At 36.9% G+C, this 18,377-nt stretch overlaps 1 protein-coding gene across 1 annotated transcript in view; it reads right to left on the reverse strand.

Annotated features, from left to right (window-relative positions):
- The window catches only part of CCDC102B (coiled-coil domain containing 102B), a 129,585-nt gene extending 119,168 nt beyond the window's left edge, over nt 1–10,417 (reverse strand). Inside the window, 2 exon segments of the mRNA XM_032595436.1 lie at nt 10,005–10,094; nt 10,294–10,417. The gene's annotated coding sequence lies outside the window, so the exon portion shown is untranslated.
- Between the last annotated feature and the right edge of the window lie 7,960 nt (nt 10,418–18,377).

Raw genomic sequence — 18,377 nt, forward strand, 5'->3', positions numbered from 1 at the left:
CGAGCCCCGTGTCAGGCTCTGTGCTGACAGCTCAGAGCCTGGAGCCCGCTTCGGATTCTGTGTCTCCCCCTCTCTCTGCCCCTCCCCTGCTCATGCTCTGTCTCTCTCTGTCTCAAAAATAAATAAAAACATTAAAAAAAATTTTAAAAAAGCAAGGACAGCACAGAGGATATTGTCAATTAATACTGTAATACACGTAGCATGGCGAGCATTTCATAAGGTATAGAATCATTGACTCAGTATGTTGTGCACCTGAAACTAATTTAATATTATATGCCAACTCTACTTCAGTTAAATTTTTTTAAGTAGATAACTATAGGTGGTGATGGACACGTTAAAATATAGCAAGAAGGTAAGTGGATGAAATCACTAACAAAATAGGAGTCTCAGCATGGGAATGGGAAATTAAAGTTAGCGTCCACTTGTGGATATCTATCTTTATACCATTGTAAGAGCCATATATGAAATATCATGTTTTCCCATGTATTTTTATAACAGGAATGTTTTCCACATTGAAATAAATTCAAAAACATTTATTAATAATAAAATGTACCTAGTAAAACCAGCTGTTGTACTGACTATTAAGGTACGTGAGGGATGGAATGTTTTCAGGGACAAAAACCTAACTTAACGTCCAAAATATTTTCACATGCAGTGTCCTTACAATAATCTCCTCTCTCAGTTCCTATTAATTCTCATGGTTTTACCTCACCCACCCATGCTGGTTCTATACCCTAGATGCTTTACCATACCAACATTTCTTCCCATTTCAATGTTAAGCACCTCTCTGATTACCTCCTATTGTCCCACAACTCTCTTCTTTGACCAAATTTGAACCTCCTACTAATTTATCCTATTGCCTTCTGTGTATCATCTACTTCCTATCGACATTGCCCTCCCTTTTCTGAGCTCCATTATTAGCAAATGACTCTCAGCTAGAATGGCATTCTCTCAACCGTGCTTGCCTAGAAAACTCCAATTCTGGATAGCATCCAACTATCCGCCTCCTCTATAGACGCATCTGAGCACCCGGCATTACTTAGAGAAAACATCCTTCACTATGGGGTCTCAATTCAAATTCTTCACTCTGAATATCAAACAAGCCTCTAGCACGGCCACGCCAACTGTACTACATTTCCCTTATCAATTCACTTCCCCGTTCTCCTGAACAACTCCACACATTTTCTGTCTCCAAACGTCCCATTTCTTCTGTTACTCTTCCATCTTTCTTGATGAACTTTTTTTTTTTTTTCTTTATTTCACTGAGAAAAGAAAAGTGATCAAAAGACAACTGCCATACTCTGGTTCTGCCACACCTACCATTCTTGCGGATGGATACCCTTACCTCAGCCTCCTTGTAGGGCGGGCTCCTCCATACCCATATGCCCAAACTTCCCATTTGTATGTTCCATGTAAATCCCCTCTAACTGACTTAGACTTAGCTCCTGCAAATATGTCCTCTCCTACTTAATCAAATTAAATTTCCTTCCTAAATCATTCTCATCAGCAAATGGACGTGCTATAATACCTTTGACCTGAAAAACAAAAATCATCTTGATCCCCATGCAGGGGCCATCACATTTCTCTGACATTTTTTACAGTAAAAAGCTTTAGAAGATATTTTCACTCCTCTCTTTCTTTCTTGAACTCACTCTGTTTTAAGCCTAGATCTCTACCAAAACAGAAATCAATGACTTCTAAATTGCTAAATCTAATTAATAGCTAACTCCTGTTTTCTTTTTTTTAGTCTTTATTTTTAATATTTATTTATTTTTGAGAGAGAGAGTGAGCAGGGGAGGGGTAGAGAGACAGGGAGACAGAGGATCTGAAGCAGGCTCTGCGCTGACAGCAGTGAACCCAAAGCAGGGCTTGAACTCATGAACCGTGAGATCATGACCTGAGCTGAAATCAGGAGTCTATCACTCAATCAAATGAGCCACCCAGGCACCCAACTCCTGTTTTCTTTGACCAATCAGTCGTATTTTAGTTAACTGGCCATTTCATCTTTCCGGAATGACTCATTTACTTGGTTTCTGAAAGACTTCTGGCCCATGGTTCCCCTCCTACCTCACCCAGTACTGCTCCTCCTTCTGCTCTGGGGGTCTGCAGTGAATATGTTTTTTACTCAAAGGGTACTTCTGTCTTCAGCTACCAAAAAAAAAATGCTTCTACCAGTTGTTTAACATCAAATAGCTTTGTATCTTTTCTACATAGCAACTCTTAGCAAATATCATCAAATATAAATCACCCAGATATTTACATGTATGAAAATATTAGTAATCCTCTGTAAAGCTATGACTTTAATAGAATGACACTGAGCACAACTCATCTTCTCTTTGATAGGCTGCTTTCCGCCAGTGAGATACTCAGTTTTCTGGGGCTGAAGGCATGTCCAACTCTTGCTTTCAGCTCAGGTCATGATTGATCTTGGCTCAGCTCATGATCTTGTGGTTCGTGGGTTAGAGCCCTGCGTCTGACTCTGCTGACAGCTGGGAACCCTTCAGATTTTTTCTTTTTATCTCTCTCTACCCTTCCCCTGCTCATATTTACACACATTCTCTCTCTCTCTCTCTCAAAATAAATAAATAAATAAATAAATAAATAAATAAATAAGTAAACAAACTTCTTAAAATAATGAAGATACCCAGTTTTCCTTTTTACAACACTTGGTAACAACTGTGCATCTAGAGTTGATCAGGGCACTGAGGACCAAACGTTGAGCTCCAGGCATTTGGTATGCAAAAGACCCTCTATAAAAGTTAATCTTGGAATACAGCCTAGACCTGTTTAATTAAAATGAAATGTCATAAGGTCAGTGGTGAAAGTATCTGAACTGACAAATGTACTTACTGTTTTAGTAATGATAAATTTAAAGGAACGAAACTTTACATTTCAACTATCTTCATCTGTTTGGGCATATGGCCAAAAGGCATTACTCCAATAAAGCCCACTTAAATAACAATAAACTTGTAAAACAGCAGATAGTACATTTGTAAAATGATAGCATAGACACCATTATATTATATATGTATATATTATATATGTATATATAAAATATTTTATTTAAAGAAAAAGTAAAGTATGTTTAAGGTTTAGATATATGAGGAAAAATGTTAAACAGGGTTTATTATTTTTACTACAAATGTACAGTACTCCACACTGCCAGCAACAGATAGGTGCTCTTCACATATTGGAAAAAAAAAAAAAAAACTTACATGACACTTTTCTTTGATAATAGTTGAGTCTTCCCATAATTTTAAGAAGGTGTGGTCACTAAGCATTCAATTATATCACACATCAAAAAGAAACAAAAGAAGGCCAATGTGTTCCCCATATCATTTCCAGTAACCTCATGCATTTCATTTATGAATACGCGATAGTTGATGAAAATCAATGCTTAAATTTCCTCTGAGAAGTCAAAAGACATCTTCTTTGAACATGACACCAAGGAAATGAGAGGAAAGCCTAAGAGTTGAATACGAGAATAGCCAATTTAAATATAAAAACTGCTTATTTTCAGTATCAATTTCTTCTGTCTGTTCCCAAAGGCGAGAGCGGACCACCTGAGAAAATTGCGATTAGCTTGGATTTACGGATGCTGTCTTGCCGCCTCATCCCTGCACTCTATAACCCCAGAGCCATCCTAACCCACTCTGCTTAACTCCGGCCAGATTCACATTCCTAAAATACCAGTGGAGCAGAGTGGAAATAGCTCTGGAGCCAGAAAGACATTATTGGGAATCCTAGCTCCAAAACTTACTATATCTGTGGCTTTGAAGAAATCGTTTAACATTTCTGAACATCAAATTTCTTCACGTATAAAATGAAGGTACTCCGTAAAATGAAGTTCATTCTATTACACAACTGTCAGGATCATAGGTATGTATGTAAATCATCTTACAAGGAAACATTATTCTTTGCTGATAGGAGGAGGGCGAGGAGGAGGAGGATGACGACAACAATGACAAAGCAAAGAGGAATAAATACTGTCATCTCTTCAGAAACTTGCAGTTGTCCCCACTGCATAATATACAGGGGCAAAATTACTCTGTGTATTCAGAGTATACAGCGCTTTGTGCTTCATAACTTTGCCCTGTTCTATCTATTCAGCACAATATCTGCTACTCACAAAGGTCCGTTTTATTTCTTCTCCGATGAAGCTCATCCCTAACCTTCCCTGCTTCATATTAATTTATGCTCAAAACTCTTTGCCCCAACTATTACTGCAAAGTAGGATGATCTTTTTGTTTTTCAGCAATTATCTAAGTTCCATGGATTTTTCAAGACTCAGCTCAGGGAGCTGGACTTTTCTCTCAAGGCTTCTCTAAAATCTTGCTAAAAAGAGGATGTTTGAAGGTTTTGCCATTATAGAAAAATTCAATTAACCTTGCGGTATCAGCCCAGAAGAAACAGTACTTCTTCACATAGAAACTGTTCTTATATCATTTTTTAATTTTAAAGAATCACCGCCATTATATTTGTGGCTCTAATGATTAGAGGAAACCTTCATAAATTTCAAGGCCACAGCCATTGCAAAGCACTAGGAAACTATATCCCAGTGATCAAGCAATTACTGAATCCAATAAAAACATGAAGAATGTAAAAGGGGGACCATTATACAATCTATTATTTTACAAGAAAACTATTTCTTAAAGTTTTGGGAAAAAAGCAATTCACATAAAGCATTTTTCTAAATATCATGCAGATAGATTTATTGATATCTAAAATCAATATTGAAAAATCACAGAAAAGCTATACGGATACTATATCACTAGCTTTTTAAGATTCCTTCTTAATCTAATTCCTATGTAAAAATGTGGACAAAAGTCATAATTCAGGAATATTTAATGTATATGCAAGGATATTCAACAATGAAATGATTAAAAAACAAGGCATTTAATCAAAAGTTGTAACAGTATCCTACTCCACAAAAATATTAGCAAAAGTGTATTCACCTGATCAGAAAATAGAAAGCTAGTATTGACGTAAATGAGAATATAAAGAAATATCACTATATATTTCAACAGCATATGTTACAGGTTTCTAATTACATTTTTTAAAGAATATCTTCCCTATATTTCTATTTAATAGACTTCTCCACTTAGCGTTCATTTTACAATTTATGTTTGTGGGAAACATAAGCAAACATTTCCAAATGGTTTCCAAAGATCATTTTCCCCTCCTCAATTCTACAATTACTTTCCATATAGTTAAAGATCCATTTCTTCTCTATTATGCACAGGAGTTTATTGTTTGATTCTATGCCATATCTCTTCCATACAACCCAGGTAACTTTGAAGTATACTTTTCTGTTAACAATAGCAGGAATTCAGTATGAGGACTGTCCATCAAAATGAAAATAACCCTGAATGCATGAGGCAGAATTATGAGGGTTTGCATAACAGTTTTACATTGTTCTAAAACTCTAAGAATATAGGTTACTTCCAGCACATTGACTAACTCATCATATTCATTTGAACTACAAAATAAAGTTTTAATATCAACATAATCTATAACTTTCTAAATTTAGAGTTGAAATTCTTACCTGAGTTTTGCTTAGTATATTATTTTTTGAAAACAGGAAAAGTATGGCAAGCTGTCAGGATAAATAATACCAACAGTGGGAAATGGAAGAAAGAGGGAAGGAACCAAGTCCACTTTAAGAAGAAACTCCTAATCCCTCTGTTTCCCAGACCTACAGTAGTTTTGTTCTGCATCTTATAAGCAACTGTCTTTCTTTGCTCCGAGAATACCACATGCTCTGCTCCAGCAGGAAAATGTAATAATTAAATAGAAAACCACAAGGTTATTAGGCATCTTACCCTCTGGGCTTGCTGGGCTGCTCCAGCGGCTCAGTGTTACAGACACATGTGTAAACAACAGAATTTCCTGCATCCTTTTCTCATCTGTATAGCTCTGGGGTCCTGGCCAACAGGATTATTTCCAGCATTAAGGCCACTCCGCACTAACGCAAAAAAGATTCCCATTGGTTATGAAGTTTTATCAAAACCAATACAACACCCTCTTTGGATCACAAGTAAGCGAACCGAAATGAAATCACTTTAATGTTCCCTAAGTATGGTTACCCAAAGCCTTCCATCCAACCCATTTGAAACCACGTACTGTGAGTGAAAAAGGAAGAAAATACCCACTCCTTCATCCACAAGTGTTGAACAGCAATGGGTGTAACTTGTAATACTAATAGAAAAAACCAAGATGGCCAAGAAGAAAGAAACGAAGTTATCTATCCATAAGATTTAAAGAGAGATTATACTACAGATCACAGGAACAATAGAAAATATCATTGGTCCAGGAAGATTTTTATTAGGTTGCTAAAAAAAAAAGAAAGACTATTTAATAGAATATTCAAGTCGGTAAATCATGATACAAAAACTGTATGTCAAAACCCTGGATTTCAGTCATGTGGCGAGACTTGTGAGCTGCATCTCCAGAGCCCCCTAGGGAGAGCCCTCTGGCTGCCTGGCGGCAGGGAGGGAAGGAGTGATTTTCCAGGGACAGGACCCAGCTGTCAGGAAGCACTCTGAGGAAGGGGTGGTGGCAGACCACAGAGTTTCCCTGGTTGACGCTACGAGCACTAAATGCCCAAAGAAAGAGGCAAGGGCACAAGAAACACAATGAGCACATTCCTCATAAATAGCACAGAAACAGCATTTGAAGAGTTAATGTCTTCAGATCCTTTAGTCTTTCTCCCTCCTTAGTGTGGATGACCATTCTTAGCTGGATAATATGTTTGCCATCCATTTCCACTTAACAGCATCCTTCCCCCTTACATCCCAATGCAACAGAGAGGTGACATTCTCCTGTAGAAAAGGAACTAATCCTCTGAGCTCAGGTTTCCTTTCCCAGGTCTTTTCCGGAGATGTGCTCAATCACCTTTCTCTCTCCTCTTCCTCTGAGCTCTCCTTCTGTCTGGAATCGCCCCAGGAGATTTTAAACACTGTCAAGGCTTCAGTCCATTTCGCTTATGTCCATAAGTCAATTCATTTTCATTTGTAGCTACCATTCCCCTCCATTTCATGGTCAGGTAGTTGAAAAACTTCTTTCCAAAAACCCCATTTCATCTGCCATTTACTCCCTTTAATGCACCAAAGTGACTCTCTGAAAACACACACATTTGCACTCACATACATGCATATTTGGGTTTTTTTTAAGTTTCTAGACTCCTCTTAGCACTCATTGTACCTGTCATCTCCACAGCCTTTGACACCGCTGTTCACACCCCTGCCAACATGGAGACGCTCTTCTCTATCCTAGCACAATACTCTCCTCTTCCTCTTGACCTTTCTCGCTGGCTCTCCCCAGTCTCTTCGGTGGTGCTTCTTTTCCTTCCCATCGCTCTGTGTACATCAGATATTTTCCCATGTAAGTCTATTACCTCTATGGATAATGTCATCCATTCTCATGATTTGAGTTATTATCTTTCCTTTCAAATGACTTTCAAGTATCTTCGTTTTTGGATTCAATTCTCTTTTGAGTCTCCGACACTTACATGCACCAGCACTCTAGACCCTGCCACTAGAAAATGCGACAGATATGTCATCAACATATTTAAAACTGAAATCATCTTCTCTCCATGGGCTCACTGCATTGTTTATCTCAATAACGGCAACCCAGTCTTATAGTTTGCTAAAGAAAAACCCTGGAAGTAATCTCTGACTCCTAGTCTACACCCAATCCAGGACCAGTTCGCTCTGACTTTACTTCAGTAATATGCTCAGTCCTCTCTCTTCCCACTGCCAAATCCTGGTTCAGGCAGCCATCAGGATCTGCCTGGATTGCTGCAGTATCCTAAATTATTTGCCTGTCTCAAAACTTGCCCCTCTCCATATTTAGCAAGAGTTACAATGGCCTATTCCTACTGCTCGTGCTACCTGAAATCTCTAAAGATTTTTGACCCTCTTATCAAATCTCTTCTTTACAATATATTTGTCAGAATGCAGTTTTTCTGGATTACTTGTTCTGTCCTGCTGACTGTACCATATCCCCATACCCTCCTTTATTAGTTTTCAAGGTGGAGTGCTTCCAAGGGACTATCACTGGTCCTATTCTCACTCCGAGCCCTCTGTCTGGGTGATCACATTTGTTTCTGTGGCCACTTTTGCCACTCATACGTCATTGTGTGTTAAATTGTGTCTTCTGACAGGATGTGTGGAAGTCCTCTCCCTTGGACCCTGTGAATGTGACCTTATTTGGAAATGGGGTCTTTGCAGAGGTAATCAAACTAAAATGAGGTCGAATGGATTAGGGTGAGCCCTAGTCCAATGACTGGTGTCCTTCTAAAGAGAGAGAAATTTAGAAACAGACACCCAGGGGCAAATTCCATGCGAATGCATTGGCAAAGATAGGAACGGTGCATCTATAAGCCAACGATTGTTGGCAACTACCAGAATCTAGAAAGAGGCAAGGAAGGACCCTCCCCTAGAGCCTTTAGCGAGAATATGGCTTTGCTGACACCTTGGTTTTGGACATTTATAATCCAGAACTGTGAGATAACAAATATCTATTGTTTTAAGCCACCAAGTTTGCGGTAAATTGTTATGACAGCCCTAGCAAATACACTAATATACATTTAATTCCCAAACTCATATGGCCAGCCCATAATAGAATATCAAGCTTCAGATCTGCATGTCTAATAGTCTAATGAGAATAGGCACTAGGAGCCACTTAAATCCATAATTTCCAAACAGCAAATCTCTTATATTTCTTCCAAAACCTCTCCTGTTGTATCTTTTATTCTTGATCGAAAATAATGATGTTGCCATCCATGCAGTCTGTCAAGCTAGAAACCTTTCTCTTATTCCCTAGTCTTTATACCACTCCACCCTTCACACATCATAACTTATTTTATACTAAAACCTGAAAGAATTGTCCATTTCTCTGTCTTCATTTCATCTCCTTTCATCTCTTTTGAATCCACACCAATCAGACTTTTGTTTTACCACATGAGCTTTTACTTTCAAGTTGATAAATCACTGTTCAGTAAAATCTGACTATATCTGTAGGGTTTCTTCTCATTTTCCAACACAACCTCACTTCTCTTGAGATAAAGTGGAATGGGATCCTGCTTTGTGCTTATTACCAAGTCTGGCTCACAAATGCTTTGTTGACTGATAGGATCTACCAGCATCATGGAAACAAAGTTATCCAGTGTCTCTATCTTAGTTCAAAAAGTACATTGCCACCATGGCTCACATACTCAAACACACATGGGTGCACAAACATCTTCATTATCTTAATGCTCAATATTCCATAACAACCAAGGGGAGTATAAGAAAAGAAGGAGAAAATTCAGCCTTAGAGTTTTCATTTCTTGGCAAGTTTACAATACCTTTTAGAGAGAGCACATGTGAGCAGCAGAGAGGGACAGAGGGAGGAGAGAATCTTGAGCTGTCTCCACATTCAGCACGGAGCCTGACGAGGGGCCCGATCCCACAACTCTGGAATCATGACCTGAGCTGAAACCAAGAGTCGGAAGCTCAACCAACTGAGCCACCCAGGAGCCCCAGGTTCTCAATATCTTAAGGCACTCAACACACATCAGTGAAAGCTGATTTTTTTGTATGTGTGCATTCCAATTTTATTCTATATATTAGGTTGTCCCTATGAAGTCTGCTACTTACCTACCTAGTATTTTTTCTGATTCCTCCCTACAGTTGGAAAAAAAAAAAGAAAAAAGCTTATGTCACCAAGACTCCCATTACAGACACACTTAGCTATGTGGTAGTTTGGGCAGTAAAACATAAGTGGAAACCTGATAAGCATTTTTGAAAAGTTTTGTCTTCCTTACATGGATACCTTTCCATTTCACGTCTCTCTTTATCCTTACTTGAACAAGGATAGGAAGCTGGAGATGGAGAAGCATGACTTGATCGTGAGGTCATGAGGTCATAATTCAGATGAAAGCCACATTGAAAATGGCAGAAGCAGCCAGGACCATGACCGGACTTGTGCAGGCATTTGGTGATGGAGAGAAAAGAACTCACCTGGTTAAACCACTGTCTTCGGTCTGCTCCGGTGGCCTTATTGATTAGATCAGGGGCTCCAGGCCCAGGGACAGTTATAACACTATCTAACTGGAAAAACAACGGGGAACATATTAATCAGATCCCTATCCGCTAACTGGGGAGTTCAGAAGAAGCCGTAAGGTTGGGAACCCCCATCAAAACCTTTACCTAATTTCACAGCTATTTCTCACAATCTCTGCAAGGCATCTCCTGATTCCCACAGAAAGCGAATGCTACAGTCAAAGGTGATATTCATGCACTTAATTACCTGTTTCCTCAGGGAACTGTAAATCGTTTAAGGACACAGTATTGTACTTGTCTTTGAGTTTCTAGCAGATATGCAAATATATGGATAAGTGATGAAGGTACAAATGCATAAATAATGGATGAATGGATGTTCTGTGAAAGCAATGAAAGAAACAAAAATAATGAGAGTAACTCAGAATTGGATAACTTACCGAGAAAATAAATCAGAAAGATACACCTTTAAAACAATAAGTATACAGTGATTTTTAAACTCTTCATACTGTTGGGGTTTTTTCCTACTTTTATACATCGGAAGAATCAATAATGGCAACATCACACATACGTGCCTTTCACTGACAAAGTGTGATAGAGAAACACTGGCAAAGTAAGACAAACGGGAAAGATTTTCTGTGGACCTGAGTCACCACTTGAATTCAGTTGTACTGCTAAATCTTAATTGTTACAATTTTAATGGCTTTACCAATATTTGTAGAATTACTCAAAAGCATCATAACTGTCTCCATAACTGGAAATGTCTTGCAAGGAAGGCAGTTTGGCTCTTACTGAAATGCACTAAGTGGTTTGAAACGATAGATTAGAAACACATATGCACGAAGTCAGAGCCCATTATGATTCTTACAAATATGTCTTTCCTTCATCAAGACAGACCAGGGGGGTTAGCCACCATCTTTTATTACACTACCTTGCACCTACTCACACACATGAGCCACTTAAATCCTCGTGTCCATGTACGAGTCTTATTGCAGCATTACAGAAAATATTTTCTTCTCTCTCACTTTTTAGAAGGAGGAACTATTGCCTCACAGTGTCCAGAATTTCTTTACAAACACATCGTCTATTTTCTATGACAATGTCGGAGTAGTAACACAAAGCCAGCTTTATTTGTATTTTGTCAGTTAAGGGAAAGGTTAAGAAAAAACTGTAAGAAAAATAAATCTGATCTCTAATTAATATAACTTTAAAAAGAAGAGATCCTAATCACAGACTTGGGTTTGAGCGTTGGTTGGGCGTGCTCAGGGAGCTCTGTCTCTGAGCCTCAGTTTCATCACTGTCAAATGGTGGATCATGGATGGTGATTCTAAGGGTAAGGAGGCAATGGAAATAAAGCGCTAAAAGAGTAGTTGATACTAAATAAATTAAAGCTATCATTAGTTGTGAATTATTTTAAAAAGTGGTTATGTTGGGGCGCCTGGGTGGCGCAGTCGGTTAAGCGTCCGACTTCAGCCAGGTCACGATCTCGCGGTCCGTGAGTTCAAGCCCCGCGTCAGGCTCGGGGCTGATGGCTCGGAGCCTGGAGCCTGTTTCCTATTCTGTGTCTCCCTCTCTCTCTGCACCTCCCCCGTTCATGCTCTGTCTCTCTCTGTCCCAAAAATAAATAAAAACATTGAAAAAAATTTAAAAAAAAAAGTGGTTATGTTGGCCTAATTCCAATGTCTAGAAAATAGTTTTAAAGCAAATTTTGATATCCTAAATGGGAACACTAAGCAAATGTTGGCATGGCCCAGTCTGATGACATGACTTATTCTGCTACCCCTCTAAGTAGTCACTTCGCACTTGTGATCTTGTTCTGGTACCAACACTCAGCCTCTGACAAACACGACTAGGTGTATTACTTAGGCTTATAATAAGCATATGAAACATTCGTCTTTGTGAGATTTTGTGAAACTATAATGAATTTATCTTTGTGACTGAATGTTTCAGGAATTTTCCTTGGAAATACCTACCTATGAGAAATTAAAAATTTACTCATTGGATTTTGACCAAGCTCATAGCAGAAGTAAATGATTCTTTCCTTGGCTAATAATGGCGTGTGATGTACTTCATGCTTTGGAAGGATTTCTCAAACTCAGCACTGTTGACATTTGGACCAAATAACCCCGTGATGTGAGGATGTTTTGTGTATTATAAGTTGTTTTGCAGCATCCCTGGCCTCTACCCACTAGTTACCAGTAGCACACCCAAGTCGTGACAACCAAAAACATTTCCAGACATTGCTACGCATACACTGAGGGGCAAACTGCTATCACTTGAGATCCATTGTTTGGAGTGATGGAGTAGTGACAAGGTGAGACCAAGACGTGCTTCAGCTCAGCTAGTAACCATCTGTCAGCTGTGGCCTTGGGAAAGGGACCCCACAACCCAAGACTTGTTTTCCCCATATACATATAGTCAGGAAATTAGACTAGATGACCTCAAAGGCTTATCTTACTAAAACTTAATAGCTTTATTATTACCCATCCCCCATGTCTCCCTCCCTCCCCCACTCTCTCACACACACACTCTACTCACACCTGTCAAACACAGTCATTCATACAGTCTTTCTGCATTAGGGTATCAAATGCATAAGAAATGAAAACAAAAATGTTACAAAACCCATTTCCAATGTAGGAAACCCATTTTTAACTCAGTTTTACAGTACTACAATGAACGTTTCTTAGTAACCTCAGCTCCAGGAACGCCACATATAAAGAAACAAAAATGTTTCTCCTTGATGCAACCAAATTTATAAGGCCAAAATCTTTTTTTTTCCTCAAAACAACACAATTGAACATTCACAATAGATGAAAAGTACTTTTTTCCACTCAGGAACTATATTAAGTTACAATTTAACTTGTTAACCAAAGAAAAGGCAATCTACATAGAGAAAAATTAATTTTACTAAGTTGATTTAGAAAACCTATCTAATTTCTGAATCCTTAAACTATAATTGTTCGACAACCTTCCTAAAAATCTCATTCAAGACAGAACTAACCCTCCTCAATGCATAATGTTCTGATTAAGATTAATAAATATTAAGTAGTAAACTATAACTTGTTAAGATTTATGAATACATTTTCTCCACATGAGTTTCCTTTCACTATTTCCAAAATTCATTGCTTTTTGCTAACCTGTCCTTTAGAATTCTTGTAAAAAAGAAATACCTGCACTCTGAAAGAAAAAAAAATATTGCTTTATATGTAAGGAGTTTCCTTTTTTTGGTAATATATCCTAGCTATGATAAAAATGTAATAAAAAACTATGAAAACAGTAATGCTTCATAGCATAATCTACTATTTTAAAGAAACAATGAATCAAGTCTTATAGAGATATGGGTTTGTTCTTAACCCCAGCATGTGCCTATGTTAGAATATACACTTAACTTCACTGAAAGAAAGTCGGGGAAATAAAAAAAAAATATGTAGAAAATTATTATCATTTTTCTTACGTTATAAGGATCTCTATAAATGGCAAAGCATACTCTGATAAAAACATCAGGTCTATTATAATTAGAAGGCATGAATTTTTAAAGTACTATATTCAATTAACCTTTAATCTTTTTGTAACATGCATTATCACAATATTAACAGGCTTGAAATCTCTTAATAAATATTTAAAACAGAGTATACTTGAGGTAAACCAAAGCAGCTGAAGAATTAAAAAAAAATCCTATGAGACAGTAGAAAATAACCACAATTATCAAAGCATCATTAGTATAGTTATAAAATTTATTTTCCAGAGAGAGCAAAACATTAAGGTTAGTCTTGACTATCTGTTTTTAAGCCTCAGATGAGACATTTCACAAAATTCATATATGCTATCAGCAGACTCTAACAGAACGGACTCCAAATACAAGTTTTCCTCTCCTCACACGCTATATCCCACTAACATGACAAAAATGTGGCCGTTGTTGAGTTAAAAATAAACCCACAACAGTGCTGAAATGAAGAAAGAGTGCTTGCATTACACAAGACATTTTTGGAAACTTCTAAACATCAAAAGCATGTTGGATCTGATGACAGGGAAACCAATGTGGGGGACATGACAAAATACAACACCCAAAAGAGAAGGGGGCTGCCTCCAGGTAGAAGTCAGTCTCGCCAGAGTGTCCGGGGAGGATCCAAGGGTAGTACAAACCCAAACTGATGGGGTTATTTATCACTCGGATCATCATGGCACTACCTGACTGACCACGGGGTATTGGGATCTGGTTTCTTCTCCCACACATAGCAGCTGCTTGGAACACAGAAAAAAATGCACGAAGAAATGCCTTTTTTTAATTGTATTTTTTAAGTTTAATTAATACGCAGTGTTATATTAGTTTCAGGTGTGTCATATGATTCAGCAATTCTATGCATTTCTCAGGGCTCATCACAGTAAGTCTACTCTTAATCCCCTTTATCTGTTTCTCTCAATCCCCGCCCCCTTCCCTCTGGCAACCATCTGTCTGTTCTCTATAGTTAAGAGTCTGGGTTTTTTGTTTGTTTCTCTCATTTTTTTTTGGCCTTTGTTTGTTTTTTGGTTTCTTAAATTCCACATATGAGTAAAATCATATGGTACTTGTCTTTCTCTGACAGACTCACTTCACTTAGCATCATATCTTCTAGGTCCATCTATGTTGTTGAAGAAATATTATTAAGCAAAGGAGATAATTTCCCCGAGGACGGTTATTAGCATGGACACCCAGAACAGGGACAGAAGTATAACAGAGTTCCAGGAAAATTCAAGACTACAAAAGCCACTGAAGAATAAAGAAAAGAGACCCTACTGCTAGTGAAATCCACAAAAGAAATCCACCGAAGAAATCCACTGAAAAATAAAATACATTTTTTAAAGATTGTGGATATTTAGTTTGCTCAACTGCTCTCCACCCATAGCGGGAAACCTGCCTGGAAACAGGTTTTATCCTCCCACAAATACCTTGTCATGGGCCCTTTCAAGGCTGGGTCTGCTGGGTAAACAAATGTACCCACTTCACCAACCTCCTCTGCAAAGATAGGCCAATTTATTGTTATAAGAATTATTTTGCATTTACAAAATAAAATCCAGAGTTTGGTGTTTTGCAAGCACTCAATAAATGTCAGGTGTAATACCAATAGTAACAGTAATAATGATATATAGATTCCATTATACAATATGAAAAAAATTAATAATATTCTTTTCATTCTAAACACTTAAAAGGAGTAAATATTAGTCAGGATTTCATTTAATTCTGGTTAATTGATATTGATGAATTCAAATCTCTTATGTCCAACTATTGGAAACAAGAGAGTTAAAATTTTGCGAAAGCAAAGGACATACAAAACATCCATTTAATTTAAATACAAATATGTATTACCATTAGCTAATTAAATAAAGGCCTTAGTGTTCTCATTATATATCTCCTATTACCCAATTGTCCAGGCATAATTTTTTTTAAGTTTTATTTTTTTTAATGTTTACTTATTTTTGAGAGACAGAGAAAGAGTGCAAATGGAGGAGGGGCAGAGAGAGAGGGAGACACAGAATCTGAAGCTGTCAACACAGAGCCCGACACGGGGCTCAAACCCATGAACCACGAGATCATGACCTTAGCTGAAGTCAGACATTTAACCCACTGGGCCACCCAGGCACCCCAGGTATAACTTCTTTTGACTTTAAAAAACTACAGGAAAGAAGGAAAAAAAAAAGGAACTGAGGTTCCTATATTTTAAAAAAATGTATTTTTAAAAGACAATCTTATTTTGGCATATTCCCACACTATATGGTCATAAAAATGTATATGTTGATTTTCTTCATGAATTTTAAGATATCCTAAATCAATAAAAATGGAAACATTTTTGGTAATGATCCAAATAAAAACAGTATAATTTCATCTAAATCCTAGAGGTAGGAAAATAAACATACGTTAAAGTTAGGCCTATGAATATTATTAAACAACCTTCCTAAAGATTTCAATGACAGTAGTCTGTTTTATAGGATAGTATAAGAATGGTACTACATCTTTTTTCTTCAAATAGAAATTGCATTATTATTGGCTCAAACTAGTCAGGCTCTACCTTTCTGAATAATGATAGAAATAAACACTAGACAACTATAATAAGGTAGCTTCTGTATTTACAATTTCCTTTATCTGCTGATGTCTAGAAACCTTGAAAAATATCTCAATGACAATTATCCTATTTATGATATCTCTGAGATCTTAAAATTTGAAACTAATACATATTATCACTTTAACTAAAATAATCTACAAGGGCTCAGCAGTATATGTTATTATTAAAACTTTTAAAATACTCATAACCGAATGCTTTTGTCTTCTATTTGTTCCCCAAATCGTTCCACAGGCCAAGCTCAGATGATGCTCTAGGCAATTTGAAAAATAATAAAATCATTATATTTTGATATTTTGACAGCATATAGTCTGAAATAACTGAAGCAATTATTTTTCACATTAGCTTTCAAATGTTTTTGAAGTAACGGAGTCCTTTCTTTTAAGAATAAAAGATACATATATATTACACAGAAGTCATGTACGTCAAAAGTGGAACTTTTCCCATTAATTCTTGGAGGAGGACTTGGAAACCTGCCCACTTGGAAACTCTCATCACATCTAATTTCCTCCAACAATAGCCCTTGGAGGTCATCCACAGACTCCCCAGACTCCAAGGAGCACTTTGGAAAACAACGAATATAATCAAATCATTATTTTACAGATAAAGAATCTTGACTTCAGCGATGAAAAATTACTTGTCAAAATATTTTTCTGTCTGCCCACTCACTCTTATTAATTTTGTGAGAAACTTATAAAATTCTCTTAAAAAGATTTTGTTGAAAAATAATATTTAAAACATAATATACGTTTATTTGAAAGAGATCAGAAAATATAAATAAGCACAAATAAGACTATTAGGCACAATTCCCATGAGCAGACAAGTAATCTTGTTATGTACCATTCACAACATTGCTAGCTAAGTACTACAGCTGAAAAATAGATCAGTTATGCTTCCTTTGTAATGGTGGGAGATACAAGATATGGTAATCTGAATGTGTTTTCCTTTGTGCCTAAAATTTTACTAATTTGGTAGGGCTTTTCCTTCAACCCTGGTAGGGCATGTATCTTAGCAAAGTCATCAACATACCAGTCACTTCTTCCTCATCTAGAGTGATTAGCATTACGCCATTGTTCTGACAGTGGTCAGAACCTTTAGACCTTACCGTGATGGAAGTTGGAAAAGTTAACATAGATCCATGACAAAACCGTCCTTTCCAAATGAATGGAAAATGTCTCTGAGCCTAAGACCACTCAGCAAAAATGGTGGAACTGGCAACTCTGGAGCTAAGATACTGAAAACGTGTGAAAACTGCCAGAATCTACCCGCTGGAAATCTGCAAGATAAGCACAGGTTTAGAGCAACCAAACAGATACTTAACCAGGAGAAAGTCCCCTGAAACAAAGTAGGAGGTCTTTGTGAATCAAATCAATAAATTAATTATATTCCTTAAGAAACTATATGAAAAAAAAAACCTAAACCTAAAACTAGAAGAAGAAACTAAGATTTGAGCAGAGATAAACAATATAGAGAATAAAAGAAAAATACAGAGCATCAATAAAACCAAAAGTTTTTTTTTTCTTTATTAGATCAACAAAACTGGCAGCCTTCGGTTAGAATAATGAGAAGGGTAAATGTAAGAATTGTATTGATAGAATAGAAAGAATAATGAGAAGGGTAAAGATAAAAATTGTATTGATAGAATAGAATTGAAAGTAGGAACATTTCTACCAACTTTACAGAAATTAAAAAAAAAACATTATAACAGAATACTATGAACAACTGTATGCCAACAAATTAGATAATCTAGACAAAATGGACAGACTCATAGAAATGTAGAAACTACCAAAACTGACTCAGAAATCAATAGAAAATCTTAGACCTATAACAAGTAAAGAAAAATGAGTAATCCTAATATGTAAAGCCCAGAACTAGAAGAAAGCTTCACTAGTGAAATCTTAAATACATACATACATACATACATAGTTATTAATATTAATCCTTCTCAAACTCTTTCAAAAATAGAATAGGAGGTAATACTTCCTGATTCAATGAGGCTAGCATTATCTTACCAAACCAAAGACATCACAAGAAAACTACAGACCAATGTCCTTTATAAATATGGATGGAAAAAATCCTCAACAAAATTCTAGAAAGTAGAATATAATAGCATAGTGATAGGATTATATACCATGAAAAAGTGGGATATAGTCCAGGAATGCAAAGGTGTTTCAACATATGAAAATCAATCCATGTAATATAACACTATAATAGAAGGGAGGACAAAAATACATATTAT

The sequence above is a fragment of the Lynx canadensis genome, chromosome D3, assembly GCF_007474595.2.
Source record: "Lynx canadensis isolate LIC74 chromosome D3, mLynCan4.pri.v2, whole genome shotgun sequence".
NCBI classification, from domain to species: Eukaryota; Metazoa; Chordata; class Mammalia; order Carnivora; family Felidae; genus Lynx; species Lynx canadensis.